The sequence below is a fragment of the Lathyrus oleraceus genome, chromosome 5 (assembly GCF_024323335.1).
Source record: "Lathyrus oleraceus cultivar Zhongwan6 chromosome 5, CAAS_Psat_ZW6_1.0, whole genome shotgun sequence".
Lineage (NCBI taxonomy): Eukaryota > Viridiplantae > Streptophyta > Magnoliopsida > Fabales > Fabaceae > Lathyrus > Lathyrus oleraceus.
The window spans coordinates 480,479,620-480,506,383 of record NC_066583.1 but is presented as its reverse complement, the minus strand read 5'-3'; positions in this window follow the sequence as shown (position 1 = coordinate 480,506,383).

Genomic DNA, 26,764 nt, shown 5'->3' with positions numbered 1-26,764 from the left:
ATGTGCATTTTGGTATATTATGATGAAGCTTGAATATGCAAGCTTGTTCAGTCCAATGCACATGACCATTTGCTCTTTACTTGATCTCAGCAAGCTTTTGCATTCATCATTGGGCCTTCCACATGCTTACACAGGCCCATGCAATGCAAATTCAAGTTGCCATGCACACGAACAAAGCGTGTGATCTGATACCTTCAACTATAAATAACCACTTCATAAGCTTCATTTAGGAACCTTTTGGAGATCCCAAGTGCTGCAGAAGTAAAACCATAGCCATACCAAAGGAATCATTCAAAAAAATTTCACACTTTCGAGCTTCAAATTTAGTATCATTAGCTGAGTTTCAAAGCCTGATTCCTTAGCCAATCCCTTCCATTACACTCAAGGATCAAAGAGGAGCAAGGATCTTGAAGGATTCGTGGCCAGAAGTTCATCCATTTGAAGGTATCCATTCAAACTTTTTGGATCTAGAACTCTTAATTCAATGTAGCATTCTTGTGATTCTGTGTTTTTCTGAAGTCCTCACACTTGAGGCAAGCCGTTGGTGCTTTCAATTCTTCATTTCATGAACTTTCAGTTTCAACACCATGATTTTCTCCCTCACATTTCTCTCAATATAGGAAGAGTGAGGGAGATCCTTTGGTACAGTGATGATCTCCATCACACGAGCTTCATTTCCATGGCGTTGTTTTTAATTTTCATTAAGATTTTATTTCCTGCAACTGGTGGCCGGAAGTTGTTATTCCACCGGAGAAGATGGTGGTTTCCACCACCACCACCACGTGTTCTGACCAGGACCATTGGATCTAGTTGCCACGATTTAATCTTGTTCCTTCATTGCGATTACTTCATTTAATGCTGGATGTGGCGCGTTTGACTCATGAGTAGCGTGTTCCCTCAGATCTAAGCCATCCATTGATGCCACGTCAATTAATGAAATGCATCTTGTGGCGCTGCTTTTTTCCATTTATTTCATTTTCTTTTTATTTTTAATTAATTCATTTCATTTTCAAAAATTCATAAAAAATTTATTTGAAGTCATAAAAATATGAGACCAACTCCAAAAATTTTCTTGAAAAATCTAGTTTCATATTATGATTTTTAATTATTTTTGTGACTTCATTTGATATTTTTTATGAATTACTTGTTTTTTATTGGTTTTGATTCATTTTAAAATACTTTTTGACTTTTAAAAAATCCAAAAATATTTTCATGGTATCTATGGATCATGATAAGTCAATGAAAAATAGTCTCAACAATTTCTTGATTGTTTTGAGATTATTTGAGATTTTAATTCATATTATGCTATTTGTAATTGTTTTTAATTGTTTTTACTTACTTTCTGATTTCAAAAATTTATGAAAAAATTACTCAAAGCTTGTTTGACTATGTTGAACCTATGAGAATTTAATTGGACTTTTTGAAGTTAATTTGAATTGAATTTGAGGTTCAACCTTATTTGTTTATTTTTTATATGCATTTTATTTTAATTCAAAAATACCAAAAAAATATTGTTGACTTCTTGACTTGTTATCTTCATTTCTCTTCTGTTTGGTGTTGATTGATGTTGATTTGATTCACATTTGATCAATTGGAGTTGATTGTTGTCTTCCTTTCCCCTCCCTTTCATCTTCATCCCTTTCTTTCCATCAATGGCCAATGAGTTAAAGTCTTGAAGTTGGTCTTGACAAATGAGATGTTTAACCTTCTTTGATCCAAACCAAATTCAACTTGATCTATGATCAAGTGAGTTGTTTTGTGTCCAAGATAGGTTGCTTCTTGGTCAAGCAAATAACTAAAAGTCAATACAAGGTTGTTCCTCTTTTGTTTGGCATGGAAAGTTTATGGAGCTTCGCTTAGTAGTCATGATCTCTAACTTGTGTTCTTTGCCTATATTTTTATTGACCGACCTCAGATAGGTGTGACTACTACATTAGTCCACTTACGATTGCTTAACATAGCGCTACATTGTCTTATGACAAGCTAACATAACCTTACTAACTACTAACTTTAATTTGAACTTTTAAATTTCTTGCCATTTACTTTTAGTGTCATTTATTTCTTGCTCATTATTCATATTGATTTTCTCTTTGCTCATTTGAGCACATATTTTATGCTTATGTCATTTTTCTTTTTCTCATTTGAGCCCATTATTGTATATAAATATATTGCTATCTTGTTTTGTTTGTGTTTGTTTTGATGTGAACCAAAAGCAAAAAGGAGAAAGGACTTAGAATTAGGATTCACCCATGCTTAAAGAAGTTCAAGAGCAACTAGGCCTCATGCCTTTAGAATGCAAAATGTGTTGAAGAGCAACTAGGTCTCATGCCTTTAGAATGCTAAAATTCAAAGTTGACCTCAAATGACGTCTCCTCCAAACTTATTCTTTGTCCATTCCCTTTATTGTGTTATGAACTTTTTGATGTTTGCTTTTGTGTGATAGGGATCCTACCTTGAGATTGTGAAAAGGGGACCATTGTCATGAGTAACCAAGTTAAGAGCCAAGTCAAATGGAGATCCTAGGAGCTTGAATTCAAATTGTTTGATTGCTTGTTTGTGTGCTAATTCCAAAGGAAAAGAGCATCTTGAGTCATCTCTATGACTTCAAGAAAAGGACCTCCAAGGGTTTATCTTTCCCCTCTTATCTTTGTATGCTTTAGGAATAGCCTTTCTCTTCTTCTCCCAACTCTAACCAAGCCAAAAATCAATTTTCAAAATTTTGATTTTATTTCAGATTAGAAAACTAGGCCTTAGGCCTTTGACTTTTCAAAACTCTTTTCATAAATACTCATTGTGAATAAACTTTAATCCAACTTTGACTTCATTTTGTAAATAAGTCTAACTTGTAAATACAACCCATTTCAAGTTATTTTGTGGTTCCAATGCCCATTTTGTTAAAACCTTTTCAAAACATTAGTCATAGGTTTGAGTTATCATAGTGGTTGATGTAAATCTCATCGCATCCTTAGTGTTGGGTTATAAGTCTTCCATGCTTATTATAGGGTTACCCCCTCACTAGCATGTTGAAGCCTTCCTCACATGGTGGATTGTTGGTTTAGGTTGAGTTTTCTCCCTTTGATAACAAAAGACCTTAAGGCTTTTGATTAAAATCAATTCACCAATCTTTTTGAGATTTTTACCCCGAACTACGAGGTTTTGATCCTCCTTTGTGATGGTTGTAGCGGGGTATTCGTTACCATTAGAGATATTTACTAAATCCAAGGTAAATCATACAAGTCGAGTCGCCACCACACTTCTATTTATCCAAAGGAAGGGTTAGAAAGCGAACAAAAACCTAAAAGTTTTATCAAATCAAAAACTAGTAAAAGAGAATCAGAGATCTGGGTAAGGGGGTTGGTTATGCAATGAGAAGGTGTTAGGCACCCAAAACATCCTAGGTACTCCTAGGGAGCCCTTTTCATACTTGTGGTAAGGTTGTTGTTTTGTGAAAATTTGTTTGTGCAAACATGATTGAGGGGATGAGAAGAGAATATACAAGTTATTTACATTTTGTGCTTGGATGGATAAACCCATTGCCTACGTACCATCTTAAAAAAGATTAGGATAAAAACCTCGTAGTTCGGGGTAAAAATCTCAAAACAAGTTGGTGAATTAATTAGTCCAAAAGCCTTAAGGTCTTTTGTTATCAAAGGGAGAAAACTCAACCTAAAACCACAAATCCACCATGTGAGGATAGCTTCAACATGCTAGTGAGGGGTTAACCCTATAATAAGCATGGAAGACTCATTGTCCATCACTAAGGATATAGGTGAGTATTACATCTACCACAAAGATAACTCAAACCTAATAACTAAAGGTTAGGAAAAAGTTTTGATTAGAAGGTGGCCATTGAAATCACAAAAAAACAATTGAGTGAGTTGTATTTACCAATGAAAAGTACTTACAAAATGGTCAAAGTTGACTTAGAAGTTTCAATTCAAAATAAGTGTTATGAAAAGAAAGTTTGAAAATCAAAAGCATAAGGCTTAGGTTTCTAATGTTGAAAACAAGTGTTAGATGTTTGCACAAAAGTTTTGGCTTGGGTTAGAGTGGAGAGAAGAAGAAGAAGGGCTAAAGTCTTAAGCAATGCAAAAAGGTGAGCGAAAAGAAACAAAACCACAATGGAGTTCCTCTCTTGAGATCATAATGATGATCCAAGTAGCTCACATCCTTTGGAATAAGCAATCACACAAAGCATAAACTCAAGCAATCAACAGTCAAATGAACTCTTGGAAAGACTCCGTAATGTATCTTGGATCTCCCTCTCTTAGAAGCTCATGGCAATGGTTCCTCAATTAAGCTCAAGTTGGAACTCCTAGCACAAGAAAACACACATCAAAAGGTTCTATAATACAATCAAAGAATGGACAAGAGGGAGTTTAGAATATGGTCCTTTCAATGTTCATCTTCAAGATTAAGCATTCTAAAGGCCCCAATGCCTAGTTGCTCTTTGACTTTTTATAGCACTCTAAAGGCTCAATGCATAGTTGCTCTTTGACTCCAAATTTGCATAGGGAAGATGCTAAAGTCTAAGTCCATTTGTCCAATTCTTTGCATTTGGTTCACAACAATCAAAACAAAACACAAGCACAATAGTATATACACAATTATGTGCTCAAGTGAGCAAAAGGCAAATGGCATTAACATAAACATGTGCTCAAGTGAGCAAAGGAAAAATGCCAATGAATAATATGTACAAGAATAGTAAATTGCATAAAAGTAAAGTGCAAAAAGTAAATGTTAATTGTTAATGGTTAGTGCTAGTAGTTAGTGTGCCCGAAGGCAAATTTAGCGCTATGTTAAGCAATCGTAATTGGACTTATGTAGAAGTCACAACTATCTGAGGCCGGTCAATAATAATGTAGGCAACAACACAAGTTAGAAGTCTTGATTAGTGAACCAAGTTCCAACAACTTGCCATGCCAAAAAGAAGAAAAGAATTGATCTTGTATTGGTTTAAGTCCTTTGCGTAATTTAGGAAACAACGTATCCTTAATGCAAAGCCATTCATTTGATCAATTGATCAAGATGAATTAGATTTGAATCATGGAAGATTAAGCCTCCCTAATCAATGCTAACTTATCAACCTTCAACTCATTGATAAAAAAAAAAAAAAAAAGAAGAAGAAAGAGATGAATAATGGAAAAGGAAAATGGAAAGAATAAAGTGCATAAGGTGAAATCAAATGTACCAATCCATATGTGTTGACCAAATGACATTGAAAGTCAAAGTCAAACAATGAGAAATCAGAAATGAGATGAAGATTGGAGGTCAAACAATAAGCAAAATATTTTTGGCTTTTTTAATATTAAAATAAACATGAATTAAAAAAAAAAGGTCAAACTTCAAAATCACTTCAAATCAACCTTGAAAGGTCCAAGTGATTTATCCTAATTCAACAAGGTCAAACAAAGTTTGACAAAAAATTTCAGCATTTTTAAAAGTCAGAAACTATTTTTAATCAATTAAAAATGAACAAAAATAACCTAATTGAACTAAAATCTCAAATAAATCTCAAATCAATTAAAAATTTGATGAGAATATTTTTCACAGATTCATCATCATTCAAATAGGTTGGGAAAATATTTTTGTATTTTTTGAATATCAAAAACTATTTAAAATGAATTAAAAATGACCAGGAAAGAGAAAATTCATAAAAAATACCAAATGACAAAATAAAAAATATTAAAAATCAAAATTATAAACTAGAAATTATTTGGAGAAGAATGCAATTGGTCCCATAATTTTTGGATTTTAAATGAAGAAGATATGAATTTTTGAAAATAATGGAAATAAAAGAAATAAAATCAGAAAATAAGAAATTCGAAAAAACAAGGAGCGTTAGATCTGAGCTCATTAATTGAGCTGGCAGATCATACGCTCCAGAAGCGCGCCTCCACCATAGGTCCAAGTCAATGCGCTACACATGGCATTATTAAAAGTCAAAAGATCCAAGGGCTGGGATATAAACTAGAGATCAGATCCAATGGTCCACAACGCATCTGGCAAAGGGACGGCCACCGGAGCCACCTTCTTCTCCGGTGAGCATGAAGATTCCGGTGACATTTGCAGGTTTCAAAAGCTTAACCAAATTACACGATCCATACATCGTTGGAAAGCTGGGATGATGTACATCATCCCTGTACCACTCAATTCCACTCTAGATCTCTATATTGAGAGAAATCAGAGATGGAAATTCTGTGATGTTCAAGTGAACTTCATGGATTTCAATAATTGAGCATACAAAACAATTGCCTCTATGAAGAGGACTTCAGCCAACACAAAATCCAAACAAATAGATCAATAATTGGTGAGATTCGAAGAAAAAACCAGTTGAAGAACAACCTTGAATTCTGGAGATTTGAGCTTGCTTCCTTGCTTCCTTTGGCCAAACAGAAAATCAATGGAGTATGAGAGAGAGGTCTAGGAGCTTTAAATCCAAAGATTCAACCACATGTAGTTGAATTTTAGATCTAATTTTTTTTTGAAGAAAAGTGAAATAGCTCCTTTGGTGAGAGGTTAGGTTTTCAGTTCAGCAGCATTTCAGGTTGATTCATGGATGAGATTTGAATGGAATGAAGCTCTTATTTATAGATGGAAAGGCAAGGCAAGTGTGATTCAATCCGTGTGCATGGAATTGGATATTCATTGCATGGGCTTGCATGATCATGCAAAAGGCCCAAATTCAATGCCAAATGCAATTTGAAATGAATGTGAGATGATTTGGACGCGTAGTTTGGAGTTAAATGGCTTGTGCATGGAGTTTTGATGTGTTATGCATACTTGAACCAAAAGCTTCCCCTCTTTTAAAATGCCATTTTCCAAATCCAAACATGAGCATGTGAGTAATCGTTGGAAAGGTTTTGATGTGAGGAACAATTGTTATGTTGGGCAAAAATCCATTTGAAGTGTGGAAATTGGTGAATTTTGAGTTTAAAGTGCAAGGTGCAAAACATGTAAAGGCAAAGTTTCTAAATTTGGCCAATGTTCAAGCCCTTCTGTTTTGATGATGCAAACCTCAAATGAAAAAACCTCCAACATCAAAGTTGTAGATCTCTAATCAAAATGAACTTAAATTTTTCATCATTTGGATTTTTTATGAAAGAGTTATGGGCACTTGAAGTTGGACTTTTTTGCCTTTTAATGCATTTGGTCCAAAAGGACCTATAATGTCTTGCATTATCACATGTATTTCCTTTGAAATTTTGAACTTTTGTTCAACATAACATTTGAAGTAGACATCGTAAGCTTTACAATGCATTTGATCCCACCTCAAAATCATAAAAAATGAATGAGTTATGTTCTTGGGAATTTGACCCAAAATTAGGGTTTCAGTCAAAATGACCTATAATGTATTGGAATGGGAGATGACCTTCCAAGCTTCAAATCAATTTTTGATGAACATGAAAGTTGTTCATATTGTCCTTAAGATCATTTTTTATTTTGGGATCATCTCCATTTGACCAACACATAAAAGGTTAGGTCTCAGTGCATTTCAAAATAATCAGATGGATTGACTGCTCAACTTCTCAAGTCCATGACTCATATCTGGATGAATTGATGATTGAGGACACTCAAATAAGTTCAAATATGCATGAAAGGATGAATTAAAGAACTTCCCTTAATTGCATTTGATCATGGGCTGAGGTTGCTTCAAGAGCAAGGCATTGTGGTGCACAGATGAATTAGGGTTTCTTTGGGGAACAAACCTCAAACCCTTTGACTTGTTTTGATCAAAATGATGAATTGAGATGCTAGGGAGGCATATTTTATGGAGGAGAGATTTGGGAACCATTACCATGCTTGCTTTCATCTTGTTTTGACCATATCTTTGTACCAATGATCTCCTTGAAGCTTTTGACCTTGTGATTGCTCAAGCTACAAACAAAAGATGTTAGTGACATATTTTTGTGCTTTTGGTTAGTGAACAAAATAAGACAAGCAATGATATACAAATCAAGCATGCTTGGTGATCTCAAACCACACACAAGAGGTCCCACCCAAAGGCAAAGGGAACCAAGATTCTTATGATCCTTGAGGCTTTGCAAATGCAATGTTATGATGCCATGAGGGATCTTAGGGTCAAAATTAGGGTCTTACAGATGCCCCTATTTAAGGTCATTCTAGCCGGAGAAGTGAAGGTTAAAATCTTCGTCTCGACTGGGTAGAATGGGCTTAAATAATAACAAAGAGACGAATTTTGGTCCCTAAGAGACCTCATGATGCAGATGTATGCATGCAAATGGTAAAAATTTGGGGGGATAGGTCCACAAAGGCAAAGATCAGGAGGAAACCGGCGATTCCTATGGATAATTGATTCTATGGGGCAGAGACTCTACCAGGGAGTAAAGAGATGACACGCGTGAGCAGGTCACGACTTAAAACTCGCTGAGAGACACGGAGAGAATCCATGAAATGAATCCATGGAAGGACTCAAGCTGACTCGAAGATGCATGTATTGGGGAATATGCCAATACAGCAAAATTATCTGTAATGGATACTTCGGATAAAAATCCGGACTCAAGTGAGGATGTCCACTAAGGACTCAACTGAGAAAAAAACAAATGAGGTATTACCGGTTACTGGGTAATAAGCTCAAAAAGAGATCATGTGATCCCACCGGCATCAGGTTGAGGGAAAAACATGCTCTGGGAGAATGAATATCTAAGATCGGTATAAGGGTGAGTGATATCAATCAACCAAATCATCTGAGGAAGACCTAAAAGGTATATTTTAACTCAGGAAAAACTGACTCCACAGGGGACAAAAAGTCATAATAGGGAGCAGAAGGAGGGAACACCAAGGATGTCGGTTACTGGGCATATAATAGGTGACCAATCAAAGCATGAATTGGGGAATATTCCTAAAACACTCATCATCCAAAAGAGGGCTAAAAGCAAACTCGATTATGGGATGGACATTCGATTCCACAAAGGGATACGAATCTTACTCAACTTGAGAAGAACAAAAGGCTTCGACCAAAGAGTGCATGAGATATATTATCTATTACCGTCAGAACATAGATAATATACTCGCATGGAAGACTATCCACAACCGGTTACTGGGTTAATAAAGGATAAATCGACCGAGAGAGAAAGGCATCGGGATACCGAAACTAGGTATATAATGATGACCATTCAAGGGGAGCAACGAACATCACCGGGAATCGGCATATGAAAGATGACTTGCTAGGGATAAACTGCTTAATCAGAGCAATTATCCAAGAGAAATGAGGGAATATCGACACCGAATATTGGATAATGATAACCGTCAAGGAGGGGATTACATCTATCGGATACTGGGTAGACAACCACAGAAGAGTAACCGTCATCGATTAGGATGAACAAAAGGTTAACTCCGCAAGGGGATGAAATAAGGTTTACAACTACCGGTATGAAGGTAGAAAATCACAGACTCCGCCGGGGATAAGATGAATGATTACTTATTACTGAGCAATTATTCATTTATACCACAGTGGAGTGCAGGGAACAGTCATAAGAGGCCAGTCTAGGATCAAACTAGATAGGCACATGAAACAAAGTTTGTCCCTATGAGGATATAACTTAATGGGGAAGTCCACCCCAATATATGTGTTGGGAGGCAACAGAAACAACCATTATCCACGAGGATATAACTCGGTGGGGAACATGGAAGGAAAGATAAACACTTTCTACTTAAAGGGCTGACTCTATATTGAGGGATCAGACACCGACATCTGCTTGGGAAGCATATTACCCACTAGCATGGGATTACAAACAAAGATATATGGCAAAGAATGCAATCATGGATATCTGAATGTTTGAAAACTATACGCACGCATGCATGGTTTATGTATGATGAATGTTGACAAACAGACATTTCTAATACAAATAATTCCAACGGATAAGTACACAAACATCCGGTACTACATCTCAAGAGAGAAAGCCAGGTTCATCGGAGAGTATCCAATATGACGAGGGCAAGAGATACCAGGAAGCAAAGATCTCTGCAGGGGGATGAACATCAGTCATTCCAGCTGGGGGGCAGAAGTTATTGCACAGATAAAATCCGCCACATAAGCAACTCTACTCGGGAATCTATCCTAGGAGATGGAGGGATCTGTGGGGAAACAACCACCAAACAGGAGGCTTCCAAGGTCACCGCCAAATACCGTACTACCAAAGATCACACCCTATTGGGGATCATATCATCCTTGGGAGAGCACTGAAGATCTCTTAAGTATCCTTATGTCATTGTGAATGTTCATTTTGTTTAAAAACAAATTTATGAAAAATTCGATTATTTAAAACAATGATACTTTTTCAATGGAAACATGCAAAACATTTGTTGAATAGAAACAAATAAGAGTGCAAATAATTGGGTAAAAAGGCTCAAATTTATTTGATGGAATGAGAGTCTGCAAATGGCAAGACTCCATAGATCTTTACAAATTTTAAATTGGTGATATATATTGGAAAAGGGGCTACATTGAACATAATGACCATTTCTCCGCCAATTCTGATATATATTGGTTGATGACGAATGAGCAAGGATCTCTGACGGATGACAGTTGTAAAACAAAGTCTTATCAGGATGAAGTTACTTGCCAAATCCCTATTTTTTGCCTAGATTGCCCCAGGATGAGGTACTCAATCTAGCGGGATATATATATTCATTTTTTATGTCTCTAACTTTTGCCTGGATCGCCCTTTCGGGTTTTCAATCCACCAAGACGCTCATTCTTGCCTAAGCCGCCCTTTCGGGTTTTCAACTTAGCGAGCTATTATGTTTTTATTTTTAGGCGAAGTATTTCTTGACTGCATCTGAATTCACAGGACGAGTGAAATCCTCCCCATCCATAGTTGTAAGTATCAAAGCACCGTCTGAAAAGGCTCTTTTAACAACATATGGACCTTCATAGTTTGGAGTCCACTTGCCCCTGGAATCGGGCGCGAAAGACAAGACGTTCTTGAGCACAAGGTCACCTTCTCGGAACACACGGGGCTTGACCTTCCTATCAAAAGCTTTTTTCATCCTTTGCTGATATAATTGACCATGGCACATGGCAGTCAATCTCTTTTCTTCTATCAAATTTAGCTGGTCATAACGACTCTGAACCCATTCAACATCAGTCAACTTGGCTTCCATCAAGACTCTCATTGACGGGATCTCCACCTCTAATGGGAGTACAACCTCCATGCCATAAACAAGAGAGAAAGGGGTTGCCCCTGTTGAAGTGCGGACAGATGTGCGATATTCGTGTAAAGCAAATGGCAGCATCTCATGCCAATCTTTGTATGTGACAACCATCTTTTGGATAATTTTCTTGATATTCTTATTAGCAGCTTCAACAGCCCCATTCATCTTGGGTCTATAGGGAGAAGAGTTATGATGCGCAATCTTGAATTCACTATACAGTTCTTTCATCATTTTGTTGTTCAGGTTAGATCCATTATCAGTAATAATCTTATCTGGAACACCATAACGGCATATGAGTTGATTCTTGATAAACTTCATGACCACCTGCCTGGTCACATTTGCATATGATGCCGCTTCAACCCACTTGGTGAAGTAATCAATTGCTACGAGAATAAATCTGTGTCCATTAGACGCTTTTGGCTCTATCATGCCAATCATGTCAATTCCCCACATGGAGAAAGGCCATGGTGATGAAATCACGTTCAGAAGTATCGGGGGAATATGAATCTTATCGGCATAAATCTGACACTTATGGAATTTCTTCACATATTCGCAGCAGTTAGACTCCATTGTCAGCCAATAGTAGCCTGCTCTCAACATCTTTCTAGCCATGGCATGTCCATTGGAATGAGTACCAAATGAACCCTTGTGGACCTCAGTCATCAACAGGTCTGCTTCGTGTCTATCCACGCATTTGAGTAGAACCATGTCAAAATTTCTCTTATAAAGCACATCACCATTAAGGTAGAAACTTCCTGATAATCTCCTCAGAGTCTTCCTGTCTTTCACAAATGCCCCAGGCGGGTAAGGCTGGTTCTGAAGGAAACACTTGATATCATAATACCATGGCTTATCATCTTCTACTTCTTCTACTGCAAATACATGAGCTGGTCTGTCCAAGCGCATCACAGTGATATTGGGAACTTTATTCCAAAGTTTAACCACAATCATCGAAGCAAGTGTAGCAAGAGCATCTGCCATCCGATTCTCATCTCGAGGAATATGATGAAAGTCAACCTCAGTAAAGAATGTTGAAATCCTCCTCGCATAATCCCTATATGGAATGAGGCCAAGCTGATTCGTTTCCCATTCACCCTTAATCTGATTAACAACGAGGGCCGAATCACCATATACATCAAGATGCTTGATCCTTAGATCAATGCACTCCTCCAATCCCATAATACAAGCCTCATACTCAACCATATTATTCGTGCATTTGAAAGTTAGCCTTGATGTAAAAGGAATATGTGTGCCCTGAGGAGTAACAATCACTTCCCCAATACCATTTCCATATTAATTTACAGCGCCATCAAACACCATACTCCATCTGGAACTAGGCTCTGGCCCTTCATCGAGTGTAGGCTCATCGCAATCTTTCATTTTCAAATAGAGAATCTCCTCATCCGGGAAGTCATACTGAACTGACTGATAATCCTCAATCGGCTGATGTGCCAAGTGGTCAGCCAAAATACTACCTTTAATAGCCTTCTAAGCTCGATACTCAATATCACACTCAGATAACAACATCTGCCAACGGGCAATCCTCCCCGTTAAAGAAGGCTTCTCGAAGATATACTTGATTGGATCCATTCTGGATATCAACCACATCGTATGATTTAACATATACTGGCGTAGGCGCTTAGCAGCCCAAGCCAAAGCACAACATGTTTTCTCAAGCATTGAATATCGAGACTCACAATCGGTGAACTTCTTGCTCAAGTAGTAAATAGCGTATTCTTTCTTCCCTGTTTCATCTTGCTGACCAAGGACACAACCCATTGAGTCTTCAAGAACAGTCAGATACATAATCAATGGTCTTCCTTCCACGGGCGGAGACAGAATCGGAGGCTCAGACAGATACTCTTTAATATTGTCAAAAGCTTTCTGGCAATCTTCGGTCCAATCATGGGACTGATCTTTCCGGAGGAGCTTGAATATCGGCGCACATGTGGGATATGAATCTGGAAATATAATTCAAGCGGCCAAGAAAATCTCGGACTTGCTTCTCAGTTTTGGGCGCAGGCATCTCTTGTATTGCTTTGACCTTTGCAAGATCAACCTCAATACCTCTTTCACTAATAATAAAGCCCAATAACTTGCCGGAACGGACTCCAAATATGCACTTGTTGGGATTCAGACGGAGCATGAACTTCCTCAAACGCTAAAAAAGCTTCAACAGGTGCTCTACATGTTCAACCTCTGTTCTTGACTTAGCGATCATATCGTCAACATATACCTCGATTTCCTCGTGCATCATATCATGAAACAAGGTGGTCATAGCTCGTTGACACGTGGCTCCGGCGTTCTTCAAACCGAAGGGCATCACTCGATATTAGAATGTTCCCTAAGGTGTGATGAATGTTTTCTTCTCCATATCCTCGGGTGCCATCTTGATCTGATTATATCCGGAAAATCCGTCCATAAATGAGAAGACATTGAATTTAGTTGTATTATCTATCAACATATCAATGTGTGGTAGAGGGAAATCATCTTTCGGACTAGCTTTATTCAAGTCTCTATAGTCCACACACATCCGAACTTTTCCATCTTTCTTAGGCACGGGCACAATATTGGCCACCCATTGAGGATATGTAGAAGTCACCAGAAACCCCGCATCAATTTGCTTCTGAACTTCCTCTTTGATCTTCACTGCCATATCAGGATGAGTTCTTCTGAGCTTCTGCTTCACAGGCACGCAATCAGGTTTCAAAGGTAGGAAATGTTGCACAATATCTGTATCTAGACCAGGCATGTCTTCATATGACCAGGCAAAGACATCGACGTATTCTCGTAGCAATTCAATCAACCCCTTCTTAACAGATCCTTCCAAGAGTGCCCCAATCTTCATTTCACGCACACAATCTTCAGACCCCAAGTTGATTGTTTCCAGATTCTCGAGATGTGGCTGAATGATCTTCTCTTCATGCTCTAGTAGATGGGTAATCTCGTCTGGGATCTCTTCAACATCATCTTCTTTCGCCTCAAATACAGGGAATTCAAAGTTGGGAGATGGTGTTGGGTCATTATGTTCAATGGGTTTGATCAACCTGCATAATGATTTTGGATATGAAAAGCTTTAGAATTCAAACAAGGCAAATCATTATGCAGAATAAAAGATTGATTTTATTCTATTTTTTTAGGTTTTATGTGATCACCAATTCCATGCAAAAAGAGAAAAGGGAAAATAATTGGAAAAACAAAATTTAACATGAATCTATTGGATGAAAATATCATTGTATTTATGCGCCAACAATGTCATCACTCCTCCTCTTGGCATGGAAGGAGGGTTTTTTAAACACAATGAACATTACTTTGACTTATGGATAACTGTTGGAATATCCACAACGACCCAATTATTGCAGATCCCCCCAGGGATGACGGAGTTGCCAGAATCCTCTTCGTCCTCTTCCAGAACAGCAGCAACCTCTTTGTCTTGACCAGTGTGGATGAAACCTCCACTCTTGAACAGCCCTTGCGTATTGGAAACCCCAGATGAATAACCTATGCCAGCCCGGGATGTGTTGTCTTCTAGCTCAATCATTTTCCCTAATCCAGCAATTGCACCACACTCAATGGCCAACTTTGCATCTTTGTAGGAAGCAAATGAAGGAGTTCTCTTCTCAATAGGTTTAACAATAGATAAAGCTTGGAAAGGAGTTCCAACTTAATCCTCAGCATCTATATATGAGAAGGAAGACAAATGGCTAACCAGGAGAGCCCTTTCTCCCTCTACTACCACCAGCTTCTTATTCTTCACAAATTTCAATTTCTGGTGTAGGGTGGATGTCACGGCGCCTGCCTCGTGAATCCATGGTCTGCCTAGGAGGCAGCTATACGATGGATGAATATCCATAACCTGGAAGGTAATCTGGAAATCACTTGGTCCGATCTTGACTGGGAGATCAACTTCCCCAATCACAGTTTTGCGAGACCCATCGAAAGCCTTCACAACTACTCCACTCTGCCTCATGGGAGGCCCTTGATATGACAGCTTCGAGAGAGTGAATTTTGACAATACATTCAATGATGACCTAGTGTCCACCAGCACATTGGATATGGCATCGTCTTTGCAACCCATAAATATATGTAATGCCAAGTTGTGGTCTCTTCCCTCCTCAGGGAGATCAGAGTCACAAAAACTCAAGTTGTTACAAGCAGTAATGTTTGCAACAATGCTATCGAATTGTTCTATCGTGACATCGTGATCAACATATGCCACATCCAACACCTTCTGCAGAGCTTCTCGGTGTGGTTCTGAATTCAAAAGCAATGATAACACAGATATTTTGGATGGCGTTTGTAGAAGCTGGTCTACAACATTGTATTCGCTCCTTTTGATGAGCTTCAGCATCTCATCGCAGTCTTCTTTCATATTGCCGCTTGGGCCAACAGAAGCAGGAGTTCTCAATGTGGATGAGGGCTTAGCAACAATTGCCGGATTCGGAGTGCTCACAACATTCCCAATCGGGCGCTCAACAAAATCAGTATTAGCTTGAGGCTTTGAAGGTGCTGAAAATACACGACCGCTGCGGGTCAAACCACTAACATCGGCAATGTTAACAACAGATGAGGATGGCAAAGACACCTCTTTCCCATTTTCTACTACGACAACATTGTAGCGATAGGGGACCAACCTTTTCAGAAGAGTATGGTACTGGTCCGACTGGCTTGATGGTTAATGCGGGAGAAACCTTCTACTTGCAGAACAGACTCGGCATCTATCGTGGTCATGCTCATAATGACTATAATCACATAGCAAACGATGCATCTCGACCAGAGATTGTCGAATATGACTGACATATTTGACTTTGTATTTGCTAGGGCAACCCTAGACCATGTTGACAGACTTCCCATGCTCGGGCAATGGGTTCTTCTTCGCGTTAGGACCTACGTCCTCGAAACATAAAATGCCACACCTCACAAGGTCTTGGACTTTGGTCTTCAAAGGGTAGCAATTCTCCACGTCGTGGCCGGGAGCACCAGAATGGTAAACACAGTGTAATTCGGGCTTATACCACCACTGGGGGTTAGTAGGTATAGCCGGTGGGTCTCGCGGAGTAATCAACTTCCTCTTTATCAAAGAGGGATATAACTCTGCATACGTCATCGGAATAGGATCGAAGGTGACCCTTTTCCTCTCGTAACTTGTGCTGGTTTGATTACTGTTTCGAGGCTGGTAGGCCTGCTGTTGCGAACGGTGCTGTTGATGTTGATATTACGGATGTGGTTGCTGATTGTTGTTATGTTGCTGGTACTGTTGATTATCTCTGAAGCCAAGTGCTATATGAGCCACCTGGTGCTGGTTACCGGCGGGACGCACGGTCTTCCTCCTCACAGAGGGTCTTCTTGGTTTCATATGAGAGGTCACATCATGTGCCTCTCCATCTTTCTTCTTTGCAAACGCCTTATAACGTTTGGCAGAAGAGCCTTCTTCTCTCGTCAGACGTCCTTCTCTAACCCCTTCTTCTAGACGCATCCCCATATTCACCATCTCGGTGAAGTTAGAAGGAGCGCTAGCAATCATCCGCTCATAATAAAAAGAACTCAAGGTCTTCAAAAAGATCTTAGTCATCTCTTTCTCTTCTAGCGGGGGCACGATCTGTGCTGCTACCTCTCGCCACCTCTTGGCGTATTCTTTGAATGTTTCTTTGTCCTTCTGGGACATGGCCCTCAATTGATCCCTATCGGGAGCCATATCCACATTGTACTTGTATTACTTGACGAAGGCCTCGCCAAGATCGTTGAAGGATCGGATGTTCGCACTGATAAAACCCATGTACCAACGCAGAGCAGCATCGAACAGACTGTCCTGAAAGTAGTGGATGAGCAATTGGTCATTATCGGTCTGAGTCGACGTTTTCCTGGCATACATGAACAGGTGGCTGAGAGGGAAAGTATTTCCCTTGTATTTTTCAAAGTCGGGGACCTTGAATTTCACAGGGATCTTCACATTAGGAACCAAGCAGAGTTCGGCAGCAGACTTGCCGAAAAGATCCTTTCCTCTAAGAGTTTTCAACTCCTTGCGAAGCTCAAGAAATTGATCGTTCATAGCGTCCATCTTCTCATAGACATCTGGGCCCTCAGACGGCTCAGAATGATAGATGGTGTCGTCTACTCTGGGCAGAGTATGCACGACAGGAGGAGGAACAGCAAGGACCGGGCTAGATGTCGGGATAGAAGCAAAGGTGGGAGCAGGACCCTCGGGCATGAAATTGGGAGGCATCCCCCACGGGAATCCGGCTGGCATGGCCGTTGGAGCAAAATGTGCACTGGCTGCAGGCACAGTCGAGGAGACAATCTCAGAGACGGCTATCCTTTGGGGAGGAGTTGAAGGTGTCGGAGAACACTGGCTCTGGGTAGCCATGAATGACTCCATCAAGGCACTTAATCTGGCCACTTCCTCTTTCAGTTCGCGGTTCTCTTGTTCCAAATGATCCATCAGTCTTGAAATGTTGGCTCTGGTGTAGTACCGGTGAGTTAGCATGTCTTCAAAATAAATGAAGAACACAGAGTTAGACCACAGGACAAGAAGCCGGGAACAAAACCTGCTTATGCACATGATGCATGCAATGCTTGTGCACATGATTTGTTTTTTATTTCAAAGGAATTTTAGGGTTCTATTTGCAAATTTTGGAAATATTAAACACTTTTATATGGAAACATAATATCTGGGAAATATTTTACACCAAAGAAGTACAACGTTGGTAACCATATACAAGAGAAAAGGAAAATAATCATCCTATGGTCCCTAGAAACAATCATCTAAAGCTCGGGACACAGGAAGATAGAATGCACGAAGTTGCTTCACCTCCCTCTCGTAGGGTGCCTCCATATCTGCCTTCTCCTTGGCGAGTCGGTCGTACTTCCTTTTCCAAAACCTGGAAGACTGAGGAAGTAGAGAAGTCCATGCATCATCAGGATCATCAATAACCTGATGTTCGAGGAACTTTATCAAAGTATCCTTCTCCTTGATCTGCTAAAGCAACTCCTCTCTTTCACGGATCCAAGCACGTGATCGGTCTTCGTCTCTCAACTCCTTTACTCCTTGGTCAGGGAGGGTTGAAGGCCCATCCATAACCAAAGGTGTAGGTCTTGGATACTCGTAAGGCATGAGATACTCAGACGCTCTCTTCCTAACCCAAGCAGTGTAAGGCTCCATAGCAACACAATTCTTAGGACCCAACTCTTTCCTTCCTTTCCTATGAATCTTGCGCCAAGCGCGGACTATTCTGCCCTTCAAGTTTTGGGGATCTTTACCCTCCTGAAAGAACACACCCTCTAACAGAATGTTATTAGGTTTATCCTTTAAGGGGAACCCAAGCTGACGACGTGCCAAAACAGGGTTGTAGTTAATCCCACCACATGTACCAAGAAGAGGTACATTGGAGAATTCGCCACAAGAGTCGATAATCTGCACACCATCATACACACGGTTGTACCAAAAGATATCATCATTAGTGAGAGACACGAGTCTCGTGGACCACCGTAGACATCTTTTGTTCTCCTTGAAGGCGACCGTCTGCGGTAAGTGGGAAATAAACAACTTATACAACAGAGGTAAACAGCACACAACGGCACCACCACCCTTTGCATTCCTCATATGCAAAGATAAATAAGTGTCACCCAACAGAGTCGGAACGAGATTAAGAGTAGAGAAAATCCTAATAGCGTTCACATCCACAAACTTGTCGATGTTGGGGAATAACACTAACCCATAGATGAGAAGTACAAATATGGCTTCAAAGGCATCCTCACTCATGGCTTTCCCATACATAGCAGCTTGAGCAATGAGGAACTCAGAAGGGAGACCTTGAATTCCACCTTTTGTAGTCATATGAGCACCAACCAGAGATTCGTCTATGTGCAACATGTCTGCTATCTCTTGAGAAGTAAGAACACTCTCCAAGCCACTGAATGGCAACTGGTCTAGAATAGGTATACCCACAAGGTAGGCATACTCCTCAAGTGTAGGCAAAAGCTGGAAATCCGGAAACGTGAAGCAACGGTACAAGGGATCATAAAACTGCACCAATACACTCATCAATCCTTCATCCACCTGAGTAGTCAGAAGAGGAAGAAGCTTCCCAAAACGAGCCTTGAAACCCAAGGGATCTAGTACATAGGATGTCAAATTCCTTAACTCTTTCAAATCTGGTTGTCTGAAACTGTACTTCTTTGTATTCCTTCTTTGTCTTTCCATGTCTGAAAATTTGCAAATAGACCTCTTAAGTCCCTTGAAAATTTTCTCCATTATTGATGATATGGATGCAAATGGATGCATGAATGCATGAATGCAACAATCACACTCAAGGATCAAGCAAAGCACACCAAACAAAGGTCGTGGGATGGATCATATCATCCTTAATATCAATCATCCATTTTGGTGGATTATGGTTTACACCTTATCAACACCCAAGTTCCATTGATATTAAGGATACATGAACGGATCAACCACGAATCAAGGGTTTGTTGCGAGTCACGAGCATGGAGTCTCGGTTAGGAACCACCCAAAGGGAGTGTACTAGGGTTTAAACCTGCCAAACATGTTCTACAAGAGGTTCCCATAGTCATCATCCCATCTTTCGGATATTATCGGATAAACGACTACTCGTACTCCAGAAATATTCTCAAGAGAGACTCTAATGAGTGTAGTATCGCATAACAATCGTATCAAATCTTACACTTGAACGATTTTCGCACTACATCCTAAGAATAGGCCAAGATGGGCTTGTTAAACTAAGGTCCTTGACTTCTAAGGTCTATATTGGAAAGAGTAATGTCTAACCACAACTACTTGTGTGACATTATTGATCCCAACATGACCTCCACCAAGTGAATGGACATGCAAGTCAACTTGCTAAGGAATAAATCCGCACAAGTCAACAAGACTATGCCATTCTCCTATCCTAAGTGCACTCGAGTCCGGGTATAGAACTCATCTCACAAAGATCACCAGACACACAAGGAATTAATATCAAGCAAATCAATCATTACATACAATACAGTAATCCCAAATTGCATAAAAAATATGTCACAAAACAATACAATACAATACAACAAGTGTGAAAAGTAGGCAAAACCCAATAGGATTGATCCCCAGCATAGTCGCCACTTTCTGTAGCGGGGTATTCGTTACCATTAGAGATATTGACTAAATCCAAGGTAAATCATACAAGTCAAGTCGCCACCGCACTTCTATTTATCCAAAGGAATGGTTAGAAATCGAACAAAAACCTAAAAGTTTTATCAAATCAAAAACTAGTAAAAGAGAATCAGAGATCTGGGTAAGGGGGTTGGTTATGCAATGGGAAGGTGTTAGGCACCCAAAACATCCTAGGGAGCCCTTTTCATACTTGTGGTAAGGTTGTTGTTTTGTGAAAATTTGTTTGTGCAAACATGATTGAGGGGATGAGAAGAGAATATACAAGTTATTTACATTTTGTGTTTGGATGGATAAACCCATTGCCTACGTACCATCTTAAAAAAGATTAGGATCAAAACCTCGTAGTTCAGGGTAAAAATCTCAAAACAAGTTGGTGAATTGATTAGTCTAAAAGCCTTAAGGTCTTTTGTTATCAAAGGGAGAAAACTCAACCTAACACCACAAATCCACCATGTGAGGATAACTTCAACATGCTAGTGAGGGGTTAACCCTATAATAAGCATGGAAGACTCATTGTCCAACACTAAGGATATAGGTGAGTATTACATCTACCACAAAGATAACTCAAACCTAATAACTAAAGGTTAGGAAAAAGTTTTGATTAGAAGGTGGCCATTGAAACCACAAAAAACAATTGAGTGAGTTGTATTTACCAATGAAAAGTACTTACAAATTGGTCAAAGTTGACTTAGAAGTTTCAATTCAAAATAAGTGTTATGAAAAGAAAGTTTGAAAATCAAAAGCATAAGGCTTAGGTTTCTAATGTTGAAAACAAGTGTTAGATGTTTGCACAAAAGTTTTGGCTTGGGTTAGAGTGGAGAGAAGAAGAATAAGGGCTAAAGTCCTAAACAATGCAAAAAGGTGAGGGAAAAGAAACAAAACCACAATGGAGTTCCTCTCTTGAGATCGTAATGATGATCCAAGTAGCTCTCATCCTTTGGAATAAGCAATCACACAAAGCATAAACTCAAGCAATCAACAGTCAAATGAACTCTTGGAAAGACTCCTCAATGCATCTTGGATCTCCCTCTCTTAGAAGCTCATGGCAATGGTTCCTCAATTAAGCTCAAGTTGGAACTCCTAGCACAAGAAAACACACATCAAAATGTTCTATAATACAATCAAAGAATGGACAAGAGGGAGTTTAGAATATGGTCCTTTCAATGTTCATCTTCAAGATTAAGCATTCTAAAGGCCCCAATGCCTAGTTTCTCTTTGACATTTTATAGCACTCTAAAGGCTCAATGCCTAGTTGCTATTTGACTCGAAATTTGCATAGGGAAGATCCTAAAGTCTAAGTCCATTTGTCCAATTCTTTGCATTTGGTTTACAACAATCAAAACAAAACACAAGCACAATAGTATATACACAATTATGTGCTCAAGTGAACAAAAGGCAAATGGAATTAACATAAATATGTGCTCAAGTGAGCAAAGGAAAAAAGCCAATGAATAATATGTACAAGAATAGTAAATTGCATAAAAGTAAAGTGCAAAAAGTAAATGTTAATTGTTAATGGTTAGTGTTAGTAGTTAGTGTGCCATAAGGCAAATTTAGCGCTATGTTAAGCAATCGTAATTGGACTTATGTAGAAGTCACAACTATCTGAGGCCGGTCAATAATAATGTAGGCAATAACACAAGTTAGAAGTCTTGATTAGTGAACCAAGTTCCAACAAGTTGCCATGCGAAAAAGAAGAAAAGAATTGATCTTGTATTGGTTTAAGTCCTTTGCATAATTTAGGAAACAACCTATCCTTAATGCAAAGCCATTCATTTGATCAATTGATCAAGATGAATTAGATTTGAATCAAGGAAGATTAAGCCTCCCTAATCAATGCTAACTTATCAACCTTCAACTCATTGATCAAAAAAAAAAAAGAAGAAGAAAGAGATGAATAATGGAAAAGGAAAATGGAAAGAATAAAGTGCATAAGGTGAAATCAAATGTACCAATCCATATGTGTTGACCAAATGACATTGAAAGTCAAAGTCAAACAATGAGAAATCAGAAATGAGATGAAGATTGGAGGTCAAACAATAAGCAAAATATTTTTGGCATTTTTAATATTAAAATAAACTTGAATTAAAAAATAAAAGAAAGGTCAAACTTCAAAATCACTTCAAATCAACCTTGAAAGGTCCAAGTGATTTATCCTAAGTTCAACAAGGTCAAACAAAGTTTGACAAAAAATTTCAACATTTTTAAAAGTCAGAAACTATTTTTAATCAATTAAAAATGAACAAAAATAACCTAATTGAAATAAAATCTCAAATAAATCTCAAATCAATTAAAAAATTGATGAGAATATTTTTCATAGATTCATCATCATTCAAATAGGTTGGGAAAATATTTTTGTATTTTTTGAATATCAAAAACTATTTAAAATGAATTAAAAATGACCAGGAAAGAGAAATTCATAAAAAATACCAAATGACAAAATAAAAAATATTAAAAATCAAAATTAGAAACTAGAAATTATTTGGAGAAGAATGCAATTGGTCCTATAATATTTGGATTTTAAATGAAGAAAATATGAATTTTTGAAAATAATGGAAATAAAAGAAATAAAATCAGAAAATAAGAAATTCAAAAATACAAGGAGCGTTAGATCTGAGCTCATTAATTGAGTTGGCAGATCATACGCTCCAGAAGCGCGCCTCCACCATAGGTCCAAGTCAATGCGCTACACATGGCATTATTAAAAGTCAAAAGATCCAAGGGCTTGGATATAAACTAGAGATCAGATCCAATGGTCCACAACGCATCTGGCAAAGGGACGGCCACCGGAGCCACCTTCTTCTCCGGTGAGCATGAAGATTCCGGTGACATTTGCAGGTTTCAAAAGCTTAACCAAAATACACGATCCGTACATCGTTGGAAAGCTGGGATGATGTACATCATTCCTGTACCACTCAATTCCACTCTAGATCTCTATATTGAGAGAAATCAGAGATGGAAATTTTGTTATGTTCAAGTGAACTTCATGGATTTCAATAATTGAGCATACAAAACAATTGCCTTTATGAAGAGGACTTCAGCCAACACAAAATCCAAACAAATAGATCAATAATTGGTGAGATTCAAAGAAAAAACCAGTTGAAGAACAACCTTGAATTCTGGAGATTTGAGCTTGCTTCCTTGCTTCCTTTGTCCAAACAGAAGATCAATGGAGTATGAGAGAGAGGTCTAGGAGCTTTAGATCCAAAGATTCAATCAGATGTAGTTGAATTTTAGATCTGATTTTTTTTTGAAGAAAAGTGAAATAGCTCCTTTGGTGAGAGGTTAGGTTTTCAATTCAGCAGCATTTCAGGTTGATTTATGGATGAGATTTGAATGGAATGGAGCTCTTATTTATAGATGGAAAGGCAAAACAAGTGTGATTCAATCCGTGTGCATGGAATTGGATATTCATTGCATGGGCTTGCATTATCATGCAAAAGGCCCAAATTCAATGCCAAATGCAATCTGAAATGAATGTGAGATGATTTGGACGCGTAGTTTGGAGTGAAATGGCTTGTGCATGGAGTTTTGATGTGTTATGCATAATTGAACCAAAAACTTCCCCTCTTTGAAAATGCCATTTGCGAAATCCAAACATTAGCATGTGAGTAATGGTTGGAAAGGTTTTGATGTGAGGAACAATTGTTATGTTGGGCAAAAATCCATTTGAAGTATGGAAATTGGTGAATTTTGAGTTTAAAGTGCAAGGTGCAAAACATGTAAAGGCAAAGTTTCTAAATTTGGCCAATGTTCAAGCCCTTCTGTTTTGATGATGCAAGCCTCAAACATAAAAGTTGTATATCTCTTAAAGACAATAAAAATGGACTTAAATTTTGCATCATTTGGATTTTTGATGAAAGAGTTATGGGCACTTGAAGTTGGACTTTTTTTGCCTTTTAATGCATTTGGTCCAAAATGACCTATAATGTCTTGCATTATCACATGTATTTACTTTGAGATTTTGAAATTTTGTTCAAAATAACATTTTAAGTAGACAAGTTAATATTTCCAATGCATTTGATCCAACCTCAAAATAATAAAAAATGAATGAGTTATGTTCTTGGGAAGTTGACCCAAAATTAGGGTTTCAGTCAAAATGACCTATAATGTATTAGAATAGGAGATGACCTTACAAGCTTCAAATCAATTTTTGATGAATACGAAAGTTGTTCATATTGTCCTTAAGATCATTTTTTCTTTTGGGATCATCTCCATTTTACCAACACATAAAAAGTTAGGTCTCAATGCATTTCAAAATAGTCAGATGAATTGACTGCTCAACTTCTCAAGTCCATGACTCATATCTGGATGTATTGATGATTGAGGACACTCAAATAAGCTCAAATATGCATGAAATGATGAATTAAATAACTTCCCTTGATTGCATTTGATCATGGGCTAAGGATGCCTCAAGAGCAAGGCATTTTGGTGCACAGATGAATTAGGGTTTCTTTGGGGAACAAACCTCAAACCCTTTGACTTGCTTTGATCAAAATGATGAATTGAGATGCTAGGGAGGCATATTTGATGGAGTAGAGCTTTGGGAACCATTACCATGCTTGCTTTCATCTTCTTTTGACCATATCTTTGTACCAATGATCTCCTTGAAGCTTTTGACCTTGTGATTGCTCAAGCTACAAACAAAAGATGTTAGTGACATATTTTTGTGCTTTTGGTTAGTGAAAAAAATAAGACAAGCAATGATATACAAATCAAGCATGCTTGGTGATCTCAAACCACACACAAGAGGTCCCACCCAAAGGCAAAGGGAACCAAGATGCTTATGATCCTTGAGGCTTTGCAAATGCAATGTTATGATGCCATGAGGGATCTTAGGGTCAAAATTAGGGTCTTACAATGGTACGTAGGCAATGGGTTCATCCATTCAAACAACAAATTTGTAAATATAATCTATTCTCTTCTCATCCCTCCAATCTTTTTGCATAAATCTTTTCACAAATACCAACCTATAACACATATTTGCAAAAAGGGTTCCCTTAGAGTACTAAGGATGTTTTGGGTGCGTAAAACCTTCCCATTTCATAACCAATCCCCTTACCCAGATCTCTGAAATTTTTTTTAGTTTTTGATTTGAAAAACTTCTTACTTGGCTTTTGTTCGCTTTTTAGCCTTTCCTTTGGATAAATAAAAGTGCGGTGGCGACTCGATTTATATGTTGACTTTTGTTTTAGTCAATAAATCTAAAGGTAACGAAAACCCCGCTACAGAAAAGTGGCGACTCTGCTGGGGAGTTATCTTTTGAATCTCTAGTGGGTTTAGCCTACTTTTTGCTTGAATGTGTTGGATGTTTATATTTATTTGTGACATATTTTTGTGCAAATTTGGGATGAATGTATTGTTTGTAATGTATGAATTTCTTGATATATTAATTGCTTGTATGCTTGGTGGTTTCTTGTGAGATGAGTTCTATACCCGAACTCGAGTGCACTTATGATAGGAGAATGGCATAGTCTTGTTGACTTGTGTGGAGTTATTCCTTAACAAGTTAACTTGCAAGTCCATTAACTTGGTGGAGGTTTTTATTGGGATCACTAATGCCACACGAGTAGTCGTGGTTAGGCATTACTCTTTCCAATAGGAACCATAGAAGCCAAGGACCTTAGATACCTAGCCCATCTTGGCCTATTTTAGGACGTAGTGCGAAGGTCGTTCAAGTGTAAGACTTGAGGTGATTGTCACGCGATACTACACTCATAAGAATATCTCTTGAGAATATTTTTGGAAGACGAGTAGTCATTTTATCCGATAATATCCGAAAGATGGGATGATGACTATGGGAATCTTTTTAGAACATGATTGTCATATTTAACCATAGTACACTCCCGTTGGGTGGTTCTTAACCGAGACTCCATGCTCGTGACTTACAACAAACCCGTGATTCGCGGTTGATCCGTTCTCGTATATCCTCAATATCAATGGAACTTGGGTGTTGATAAGGTGTAAACCATAATCCACCAAAATGGATGATTGATATTGACGATGACTTGAGCCATCCCGTGACCTTTGTGTGGTGTGACTTTCTTGATCCTTGAGTGTGTTTGTTGCATCCATGCATTCATGCATTCATCCGCATTCATGTCATCAACAATAAAGATTTTTACGAGGAACTTAAAAGGTCTATTTGCAAATTTTCAGACATGGATAAGCAAAGAAGGAATACGAAGAAGTACAGTTTCAGACAACCCGAATTGAAAGAGTTAAGGAGTTTGGAATCTTATGTATTAGAGCCCTTGGAATTCAAAGCTCGCCATGGGAAGCTTCTATATATTCTCTCTACCAAGGTGGATGAGAGTCTGATGAGTGTGTTGGTGCAGTTCTACGATCTTTTGTATCGGTGCTTCACTTTTCCGGATTTCCAGCTTTTGCCTACATTAGAGGAGTATGCTTATCATGTGGGTA